Genomic DNA, 12179 nt, shown 5'->3' with positions numbered 1-12179 from the left:
TCCTCTTTTTGAGTGTTGGGTTGACAGTAACTGTACGTGTGTCTGGGCCAGAGTGCGTTTCCGTTCTTGTACAGTGAGTTCTGATCAAATCGAGGTGGCGACATTGCTGCTGCTTTGACTGGAGGCTGGGGGCAGAGTCGGGGGTCACTGGTGATTTGTCCACAGAAGTGGTGGCTGGTTTAGGAGGACACGTAGGGCTGGGAGGAGGCCTTAGGGAAAAGCTCTGATTCTCCTTCAGAGACCGGGGACTACAGTGGGGATCACTACCTGCAGCTCCCCCGTAATCCCGGAGGGCTGGTTCCGGAAATCTCCATGGGCACCCAAATCTGCACACTCTGAAGTCCCTTACAGAAAGTGGTGTGGGCTCTGCATAAAGTCCACACTGTTCTCCTGTAGACTTCAAATCATCTTTACCCGACTTAAACTACCCACTGCAGTGCTCACTGTATAAATCATTGTTACTCTGCGCGTTTTAGGGAATAATGACACGGAAAATAAAATCTCTGTATGTGTTCTGTACAGACACAGTTCTTAGTATTTTTGGTCCTCAGTTGACTCTGCAGGTGCACACCTGCCAAAGATTTTGCATTCAAGCTTAGCAAGCTTAGCGCTGCCCCGTGAGCAGGTCAGGTGATCTCAGCTGGGCGGGTTGGTGCCGTCCACACAGCTGAGCCTCGCCTCCTTGAGTGTCTGCTTTGTGCCAGCGCCCCCTCACAACTCCTGAAGAATTTTATCAAAGATTTAAAAAAAATAAAATTCCCCTAGTGCTGGCGAGATTCCCAGAAGTAGGGTGGAAATATGATTTGGGGATAAACTTTTCAAAGGGCACTTGAGCAATCCAATTAAAAGCCTCAAGTATGTTCATAATTTTGATATAATAATTTACAGGAAATATTCTAAGATGTACTTACAAATATACTCATTATAACCCTGTTTGTAATAATGACATTGGAAACCACCTAACTTCCCCCTGCAGGGATTGCACACTTCTTTTTGAAAAATATTTATTGATTTTTTTTTTTATTAAATGGTGACACAGAGAGAAAGATCTTCCATCTGCTCGTTCATTCCCCAAATGGCCCCAACACTTGGGCTGGGCCAGGCTGAAGCCAGGACACAGGAACTCCTTCCAGGTCCCCCACATGAGTGGCAGGAACTCCAGTATTTGGGGCATCATCTACTGCGTCCCAGGTGCATAAGAAGGGAGCTGGATCAGAAGCAGAGTAGCCGGGACTCAAACCAGACACTCAAATAACGGATGCAAAGGTCCCAAGCAGTGGCTTAACTGTCCGTACCACGATGCCGGCCCCGAGATGTCATCTCAGCTGCAGAGTATGTGACAGGATGGGCGTGGACACCTGACTGCTGGTTGCAGGGAGATATTTTCTGTCAGACTAACAGGAAACACAAACGTAAACAGTATTGAAACCCATGTTGTACTGGAATATTCCCATGTGATTGTCCTCTTGGAACTGGACATTTGGGATGCATAAAATCTGTTCTCTTTAAAAAAAAAAAAAAGATGGCCGGCGCTGCGACTCACTAGGCTAATCCTCCACCTTGCGGCGCCGGCACACGGGGTTCTAGTCCCGGTCGGGGCGCCGGATTCTGTCCCGGTTGCCCCTCTTCCAGGCCAGCTCTCTGCTGTGGCCAGGGAGTGCAGTGGAGGATGGCCCAAGTGCTTGGGCCCTGCACCCCATGGGAGACCAGGAGAAGCACCTGGCTCCTGGCTTTGGATGAGCGCAGTGTGCCAGCTGCAGCGCACCGGCTGTGGCGGCCATTGGAGGGTGAACCAACGGCAAAAGGAAGACCTTTCTCTCTGTCTCTCTCTCTCACTGTCCACTCTGCCTGTCAAAAAAAAAAAAAATGACATAAACGGCAGCCATCATCTCTTGGTGCAACTTCACGTGGCAGCAACTACTTTTCTTCCATAAAGGAAGCCCCCTGCCCTTGTTCCTGAGAATCTTTGGAGCTGCATGTTTGCAGCGGGCACATCTGAGCCTGCAGGAGTAACCACGGGAGGGGTGCAGAAGTCCTCCCCAGTTTCTAGGACAGCTTGCTGGGTCCAGTTCCCTTGGCTTTCTTCTGTGCCCTGACTGACAATTGCAGAACACCTTGACCACTCTGGCCAGGCCAGCTAAAGGTTTTTCCCAGCAGGCTTGAGCCCAAGCTGGGACCTTAGACATGCTCAGGCCCTGATAAAGACACTGAGATTCTTGGCCCAGATCCTGGGAGAAACTGCCCTGGCCCTGAGCCAGATTGCCCAAGCCCTCGCAGATGTTCCATATGTTGACCACATGGCTATGGACACTCCTCGCTAGATCCTCCCTTCTCTCTCCTTGTCCATTGTGAGGACACGTGCCACACTCTGTGCAGAAGCTACCCTAATAAAACGCTTGGGACTGTTCACTGTGGCGTTTACTGCATCCTTATTGGTCCTGTTGGGATGGCTTGGAGCAGTCGGCTATGCGAACTTCCTGCTGCTGCTTTTGGGGCGACTCCAGCCATGCTGTAGTGTGAAGCAACACTGCCCTACTGCCCGGCCTGCCTCTCCCTCTCATCTGGGATAGAGGAGACAAAGGCCAGTGGCTAGGAAGAACACAGCCTAGAGTGAAGGAGTCCTTGCCCCAGAAGCCCTGGACAATCCACCTTGCTAGTCCCAGATGCCAGCCTTCCACCTGCCCATCAGACAGGCAGCCTCCTGTGGTCTCCTTGGTTGTCTGGGGTGACCTGCTATTCATACCTGATAGAAATGTTTCTGTCCATTTTAAAATGTAGGCCAAATAATCCATTTGAAAACATTTTAAACACATTTAGGCAAAGAGTATTTTAAATCACATCAGCAGTGAGAGACTGTGTCTGGACACCCCCAGTAGGTGAGGGAGGGGCCTGGCGCCTCTTCTAGTCGGGTGTGGCCCTCGATGGGCTCTTTGGAGACTCCCACCTCCTGCCCTTCTAAAAAATAATGGAAGGGATGAGATTCAGTGCTCCCGCCTGTGAAATCTCCCTTCACTTTGACTTTCTAGCTTCCTTCTCTTGTCTTTATTCTTTTTTTTATTTATTTTTTTATTTTTTGACAGGCAGAGTGGACAGTGAGAGAGAGAGACAGAGAGAAAGGTCTTCCTTTTTCTGTTGGTTCACCCCTCAGTGGCCACTGAGGCCGGCGCACTGCACCAATCTGAAGCCAGGAGCCAGGTGCTTCTCGTGGTCACCCTTGCGGGTGCCCGGGCCACAGCAGAGAGCTGGCCTGGAAGAGGGGCAACTGGGACAGAATCTGGTGCCCTGACCGGAACTAGAACCCGGGGTGCCAGCGCTGCAGGCGGAGGATTAGCCTATTGAGCCACGGTGCCGGCCTCTTGTCTTTATTCTTCATAAGTCCAATTTATTCATCAAAACACCACTCTTTGGTGTATAAGAACACTATTGATTTTTGTGTTGTCTTTATAGCATGCAGCTTTGCCAAATTCTTCTGCAAGTCCTAATAGTCTTTTAGTGGAGTCTTTTGAATCTTCTGTATAAAGGATCATGTCATCAGGGCCGGCGCTGTGGCACAGTGGATTAACGCCCTGGCCTGATGCGCCGGCGTCCCATATGGGTGCTGGTTCTAGTCCTGGCTGCTCTTCTTCCGATCCAGCTCTCTGCTATGGCATGGGGAAGCAGTGGAAGATGACCCAAGTCCTTGCGGCCCTGCACCCATGTGGGCGACCAGGAAGAAGCGCCTGGTTCCTGGCTTCAGATCAGCGCAGCTCTGGCCGTTGGAGCCATCTGGGGAGTGAACCAGTGGATGGAAGACCTCTCTCTCTCTCTGCCTCCCTTCTGTGTGTAATTCAGACCTTCAAATAAATAAATACATCTTTTAAAAAAAAGGGTCATTTCATCTGCAAACAGGGATAATTTGACTTCATTCAAAACAACAACAAAAAGCAAAACAAAACACAGCAGTTAGCCTTACATAGCATACAGAGTGCACCTTGTTCTGTTTTATACCTTATCTTCCTGGACTTGAGCCTCCTCTCATCAAGCTACCTGTATTTGCCTTTTTTCTAACTTTTTCCATCTGATTTCTGGCACCAACAGCATCCTGGAGGCTGGGCCACCACTCAGGTGCAGGACTTGGCCTTCTCCATCACTTCCACCTTAACCATGCCTCTGTTCCACATTGTCATGTCTTCACTCCTAAAGTATTTGTTAAAACCAGTGTCCCGGGGCCAGCGCTGTGGCATAGTGAGTAAAGCTGCTGCCTGCAGTGCCAGCATCCCATATGGATGCCAGTTCGAGACCTGGATGCTGTACTTCCAATATAGCACTCTGTTATGGCCTGGGAAAGCAGTAGAAGCTGGCCCAAATCCTTGGGCCCCTGCACCCATGTGGGAGACCTGGAAGAAGCTCCTGGCTCCTGGCTTCAGATTGGCATAGCTTCAGCCCTTGTGGCCAGTTGTGGAGGTGAGCCAGCAGATGGAAGACCTTTCTCTCTCACTCTCTCTCCTTTTCTCTTTGTAAACCTGACTTGCAAAAAAAAAAAAAAATCTTAAAAAAAAAACAGTGTCCAAATAAAACTATAAAAAGTCCTTCAATATCCTCTTTAAATAAACTTTGAAAGAATTTTTGACATTTTTTTAACCTAAAATCTCTCTGCTTAGGTTTATTTTAACTTTTAAGCACATCATTTTTTCTCGTTGGCAGCATAGTGGATTGGGACTACAAACATGCATTTTTGTCCCTTGTTAATTATGCGCACTGTTTGCAGGTGTGGTGTCCGCCTAAGGCTTGGGAAGTGAAGCTGTAACCTCTTTGAATGGGTCAGCAGCAGTCTTTGCTAGGAAAGCAGTGCTATTTCAGGAAATGCTGCACAATTGCCCTAAAAAAAAACACCTAGAATTCTCCTCTGATTAAACAAATTCTCTCTGTCCCTTGTCCGGCTGTCCTGTTGCACACGTTTCTGAGCTCTGGGCTCGCCAGGATGCCTTCTCTCTGCCAAGCTGACCTCCCTACAGGCATAGCTGTAGTCCAGTCCTCCTAAGGCATCCTCCATCCCAGCAAAGCGATGGTCAGTCACCTCCAGAAGGTCTGCCAGTGTGTTTCACCTTCGTGGCTAATCCATCCTGGGCAGTGGCCACTTGCCTGATGCTTGGATGGCCTGGGAGCCTTCTGTGTGGGTCAGGGTTGGTGCTCTGCTCTGACACGTGGAGCCTGAGAGCCTGTATTTGTGTCCACTTTATCTGCTGAAGTTTGACAGAAAAGACAGGGCCACCTGGAACTTCAGCTCTTTCAAGATCAAAGAACCAAGTGCATGGAAGTGGTGCCCGCTGCCAGCCAGAAGGGTTCCAGGCATCATGGCTAGAAGACTAGTTTTACCATTAATTCTCATAGTACAACACATTAAGGACAGAGATCCTACATGGGGAGTAAGTGCACAGTGACTCCTGTTGTTGATTTAACAATTGACACTCTTGTTTATGGCATCAGTAATCACCCTAGGCTCTTGTCATGAGCTGCCAAGGCTATAGAAGCCCCCTGAGTTCACCGACTCTGATCATATTTAGACAAGGCCATAATCAAAGTGGAAGTTCTCTCCTCCCTTCAGAGAAAGGTACCTCCTTCTTTGATGGCCCGTTCTTTCCACCAAGATCTCACTCACAGAGATCTTTCATTTACCTGAAACATTTTTAGTCAGTTATACATGCAGCAATTTTCACCTCAATGTAATTCAACGGAAGACTGTAATGTCCAAATTATTCCAGCAGATTAATAGTACTGAAAATAAGTTCTAACTCACGTCTGTTTTATCTAATGTTACCCATTCCTCTACATTTCACTTTTTTGTCATTAAATTTGCATAAGTGACATTGCCTTTGTTTGGATGAACTAAGTTTTAGAGCATGTGTGGAACTGTCACCAGTACCACAATCAAGGATTCCAAATTTTCACCCCCAGAACTCCTTAGAGAGGCTCTTGTTTGGTTACACTGTCCCCCCAAACTAACCCCTGGCAACCACCACTTTAATTCTCTGTCCCCCCGAGTGTTCCTCTGGCAGAGTGTCCTATGAATGTGATCCTACAATATAACCTTCCAGACCAGTCTCTCCATGGGACTCTGAGATGCATCTGTGTTGGGCTCATGTGCTAACTGTTCGGTCCTTCTTACTCATAAGTTATATTCAGTGGTTGGACCATGGAAGGCTTATCCATTCACACACTGAGAAACCTTTGAGTTATTCAGGGGAATTTTAAGAGAGCTGCTATCAACATGCATATGCAGGTCCTTGAACATAAAACTGCAGTTCTTTTTAAGTGAAATCACTAAATTACGTATAAATATGTATGCAATTTTTAAGAAAAAGCTTTATTCTTTGACGTTCTACCACTTTGTGCTTCAGTATTGCAATGATTGATCAAGGATGGAGCTGCACGCTGGCACCGTGGCTCACTAGGCTAATCCTTCGCCTGTGGCACCAGAACCCCAGGTTCTAGACCTGGTTGGGGTGCTGGATTCTGCCCCGGTTGTTCCTCTTCCAGTCCAGCTCTCTGCTGTGGCCCAGGAGTGCAGTGGAGGATGGCCCAAGTGCTTGGGCCCTGCACCTGCATGGGAGACCAGGAGAAGCACCTGGCTCCTGCCTTCGGATCAGTGCGGTGCACCGGCCATAGCGGACATTTGGGGGGTGAACCAACGGAAAAAGGAAGACCTTTCTCTCTGTCTCTCTCTCTCTCTCTCTCTCTGTCCACTCTGCCTGTCAAAAAAAAAAAATGGAGCTGCACCTGCTTACTTCTAGTTCCAGGGTCTTTTTCAAGATGACTCCTTCTAATTTCCTTTTTGGCATCTTCGTATTCAATCCAATGCTTTAATATAACTCTACAGAAGGAATGGTATGAAATCACTATGCAACTGCTTCTTATGCTAGTATATTTCCACACTGCTTCAACATTGTCTCCCCCAAAACTGACTTTGCATCATTTCTATCTTGTCTAAGTCAGAGGAATAAGGCAAGCGAGTAGATACAACAAGGACTCCGTGGCCATCAGCTGCTGGATTTGTTGGCCTCTATAAGCTTAGTAATTAAAATTTCTAAAAACACAAATCATAGCTTCATTCATTAAAAGGTTTTCTTTTCCTCTTTGAGGAGTATTTAAAATATCATATAAAGAATGCTAGAAACTTATTTTTAATTTCTCTTCAATGAATAATTTTCATGAATCCAACAGTGATTTTCAACAGAGGCTTAACATAAAAGGTACTGAAATTCTCTGTAGACTGTGACCTTCAGGAATTCAAAACCATAACATATAACCTGTCTCTTCAAGATAATAACATCGATCTTGTAATAAAATCCTTTCATTATTTGGAAAAATATATATTGTATAAAGTCGAGGTGTTTTTAGAAAATGGAGTCATTTTAGCACTATTTATTTCTGATGACACAGTAGAAGGAACTTAGCAAAAAATCATCTTGAAAGACCCAGCAGTGATCTTGATACAAAATTAAAGCTGTTGCATTCCTAGCATGTGAATCTGGTTCTGTAGATACACAGAAACATTTCAACTGATGTTTTGGGAACTGGATAAGCTGACTCATTTAACATTTAGACCCAAAATTGCATAAATGCTAAAGCAACATAAAAGTTTCTTACATCCACATTTATGCTTCCGTGTCAATGAGAGAAGAATGAACTGTAGATAGAGCAGCAACAGAAGTGAATCTCAAAATAATGATGTTGAATCCCCTAGGGTCCCCAGCTGGAGTGCTGATGCTCTGATCAGTGTGGGGCCAGTGATTCTCTGGGCTTCTACAGCTGGCCCTGAGCGGAGGCTGGGGGCTGCTCACACCAGAGGAGAAGTACATCGTTTCCCATTGCTCATATCCCATTGGCTAGAATGGGTTACCTGGCCCTACCTGGAAGCACTGAGATACGGAAATCAAGTCTGAGGTTGGGCAGCCACCTCCCAGAAACAATTCTAACCTATGAATAGGGGAACAGCCATGTTCAATGGACGGTAAACTTTGAATAACTGAGTGTTATTCAAATAATTTGTTATTCTATTTATTTACAGACTACAGTGGGATGTTGAGACAGGTCCTATTATTTTCTCCTAAATATTTTCTCTCTTTCCAAGTATGTCATTGTTTTATTTCTGTTAATAGCATTAAGTCTAGGAGAGAATGTCAGCTGGTATCTAACACTGATTTGAGTAATGCTTACCTTGTTCCTTGCTTCTCATTTTCAGCCTTAGCTGGATCTTAGATCCTGTCATTCCCTTTGTCCTGATTCTTCTTAGATACATCTGTGGTGCTGTTTTGGCTTGTTTTTTTTTTTTTTCTTTCAGTTCTGTCTTGTGATTATTTATGTCAGTAATACACAATTTACCACTTGCAAATTTTTGGAGATATTTTTCAATGTTAATAGTTTTTTTCCCCCCTAGAACTTTGATGGGTTTTTGGAATTTCTGGTTTGAGTGCCAGCTACACTAAATGTGCTTGGAGTCTCTACTTTTTTTTTTTTTTTTTTTTTTTTTTTGACAGGCAGAGTGGACAGTGAGAGAGAGAGACAAAGAGAAAAGAGACAGAGAGAAAGGTCTTCCTTTGCCGTTGGTTCACCCTCCAATGGCCACCATGGCCAGCGCGCTGCGGCCGGTGCACCACGCTGATCCGAAGGCAGGAGCCAGGTACTTCTCCTGGTCTCCCATGGAGTGCAGGGCCCAAGGACTTGGGCCATCCTCCACTGCACTCCCTGGCCACAGCAGAGAGCTGGCCTGGAAGAGGGACAACCAGGACTAGAACCCGGTGTGCCCTGCGCCACAAGGCGGAGGATTAGCCTAGTGAGCCACGGCAACGGCTGGAGTCTCTACTTCTGATCCACCTTCCCCCTGATGCACCTGGGGGCACAATGATGGCTCAGTTACTTGGGTTCCTGCCACCCATGAGGGAGAACTGGATGGAGCTCCTGGCTCTTGTGGCCATTTGGGGAGTGCCACAGCTTATGGAAGATCTCTCTCTTTCTCCCTCTCTGCCTTTCACATAAACAATAAGCATTTTTAAAAGTTACTAATATAGAAAGAACAGGTTTCATGAATTTCATATCTATAATTCTAAGACGCTGGCCACACTCTCTTCCCCCAACTCCCCTTCCTTTTTTCCCCTTTAATTTTTGCAATAACAATTTTAATTTACTTCACAATCACAGGCTCAATGTATACTAAAAATAACGTTCAACAAATAAAAAGTAGAAATACCAGTATTCCTCAGGAATATGGACAAGGGCTATAAACAAAATTGAATCATAAGATGTCAGTTTCTTTCTCATACATTGTCTTTTTGTATTCTATGTTAACTACCACATATCAGAGAAAACACAATGCGTGTCTTTTGGAGAGTAGCTTATTTCACTGTGCATAATGGTCTCCAGTTGCATCCATTTTGGTGCAAAACACAGGACTTCTTTCCTTTATTATGGCTGAGTAGTAGTCCATAATCTTTTAAAAAATAACTTCCCTATTTGTATCATATCCTCTTCTTTCTCAATGTATAGACTGTTTTATTTTAAATTTTTAATATCTCAAACATACAGTTTTAAACAGAGCCAAATGAGGCAGACCATGGTCTGTTCCCACTGTATGTGGGGGCTGTCAAAGGACAGCTACTTTGCCCTCCCCCCTTAGTGGAAACCTATTAATGGGAGGGTTTTTATGTTTGTCTCTGCTTGGCCTACATCAGTTCTAAACCAATTTGTTTCATCAGTGTTACTGAAATCAATAACGCAAGATGAATTTTAAAGGTAAAATTTTAGAAAATTGTGAAACATGTACATTCATAGGTGTGTACTATGACCACAGCAGTCACTGACATTTCCTTTTTTTTTTTTTTTAAGATTTATTTTATTTATTTGAAAGTAAGAGTTACACAGAGAGCGAAAGAGAGTCAGAGAGAGAGAGAGAGGTCTTCCATCTGCTGGTTCACTCCCTAGGTGGCCGCAATGGCTGGAGTTGCGCCGATCTGAAGCCAGGAGCCAGGAGCTTCTTCCGGGTCTCCCATGTGGGTGTAGGAGCCCGAGGACTTGGGCCATCTTCTACTGCTTTCCCAGGCCATAGCAGAGAGCTGGATGGGAAGTGGAGCAGCGGACTAGAATTGGTGCCCATATGGGATGCCAGAGCTTCAGGCCAGGGCTTTAACCCGCTGTGCCACAGCACGGGCCCCTCACTGACATTTCTATCTGGCTCCACTATAGAGAACACGTTCTCCCTCCCACCCAGCCCCAGGCAACCCAATTCTTTCTCTCGGTCACCTCCACTTGGCCTTTGTCAGAATTTCATGTAAATGGACTCGGAGCATGCTGTTTGTTTGGATGTGACCGGCTTTCAGTGTGTTACTCTTAATGCTCACTTGTGTCAGTGGCTGATTCCTGTTTATCGCTGAGTCATTTTCCTTCTTACGGCCATGTCACATTTGTTTCTTCATTCACTGGTCGCTGGACATCAGTGTGAATTTGTGTGCCATAAAATTTGCATAAAGATCTTCCTGTGAATATATTGTTTTCATTCTGTTGAGTAAATATCTAGAGGGGACTGCTCGATTACATCGTAAACACACGGCTGACTTTGTAAGAAACTGATAAGTTACTTTCCAATGTGGCCATACCATTTTGCATTATCACCAGTATGTGCAAGAATTTTCTTTGCTCTGTATCTTTCCAACTCATAGTCAATGTTCTTCGTTTTATCTATGTGGTGGAATCTCGGGCTTCAATTTACAATTCTCTACTGACCAATGATGTCAACTTTTTTGCCGTGTGCTAATCATACGTATTCCTTTTTGAATGTTCAGATCTTGAATCCTATTTGTTGCATTTTTAAGTTGTAACTATTTTTTTGTATTTTCTGGATGTAAATTAGCAGATTTGATTTTACAAATATGTTCTCCCAGAATATAAGCAATCTTTTTATTAATATCTTTCATAAGGTAAAATTGCTTATATTTCATGAAGTAGAATTTGTATCTTTTCTTTATAGGTTGTGCATTTCGTGTTTCGGGAAATGTTTGCCTAACACAAGATCACAAAGGATTTACTTAGAGAGTATTACAGTTTTAGCTTTCACCTTTCAGTGTACTCAATTTTGAGTTAATTTATATTTAATGTGCACTGTAATTGAGATTACCCTTTATGAGTATACCCAATTATTCCAGAATTATATTTGAAAATATCATTTTAGCAATTAATTACTTTGACTTTATTTCATATATGTCCTCCAATATATTGATCTATTTCTGGATGTCTATGTCCCACCCTTCTTCAAATGTGCTATTCTTGATGATGCTACACATAACTCTACACATGCAATGAATATATAATATATGGTTTTTTTTTTTACTTTAGACAGTCATTTATATTTTAGGATGATAAACTGAGAAAAATATATGTTTACATATTCACTATTTCTAGCATTCAGTATTCCTTTATTTTAAAACCATTTTCCCATCTGGTGCAAATTTAAAACCATTTTTCCATCTGGTATAAATTTTTCTTTCTATATAATTTTCTTCAACACCTGCTGTACAGAAAGTCTGTTGGTGATGAATTTCCTCCTATTTTGATTGTGTGAAAAATCTTCCTTTTAAGACATGTTTTCACTAAACAGAATTCTGAATTCACAGGATTTATTTTTCAGCGCAGACAATTCCCTTGTTGTTACGGTTCAACTTGAGGATTGTTCAGCTCTATAGGTGGTGTGAAAGTGATAGTCACTCAGCAGAAATTACACTTCAGACTGAATTCTGATCCAGCCCTGGGCGACTGGCCTGCAGCGCCCTCCTCCTGCGCGCTGTGGGCTGGCATCAGGGCGCCCTGCTCCGCGAGGGGAAGGAACTACACGCGGAGTGCACCTGCGGCTCCTGGTGCTCTCAGCTGGCAACGGGTTTATCCGGGCATAAGCCCACCGGAAGCCATCCCGTTTCCCTGTCTGCACAGTCAGGAGGACGCTTTCCTCGTAGCTTTGTTCCTCTGTGCAGTGTCATTTTTCTGTCGGTGTTCTTATGATTGATTTCGGTTTTCAGGTATTTGGTTACACTTTGGTGTAATTTTCTTTCTTTCTTTCTTTTTCTTTTTCTTTCTTTTTTTTTTTTTTTTTTGACAGGTACCGCGCTGATCTGAAGACAGGAGCCAGGTGCTTATCCTGGTCTCCCATGGGGTGC

This window comes from Oryctolagus cuniculus, chromosome 14, assembly GCF_051225735.1.
Source record: "Oryctolagus cuniculus isolate XC-2025 breed Fujian yellow rabbit chromosome 14, ASM5122573v1, whole genome shotgun sequence".
Classification (NCBI taxonomy): domain Eukaryota; kingdom Metazoa; phylum Chordata; class Mammalia; order Lagomorpha; family Leporidae; genus Oryctolagus; species Oryctolagus cuniculus.
Note: the sequence above shows the minus strand (reverse complement) of the source record.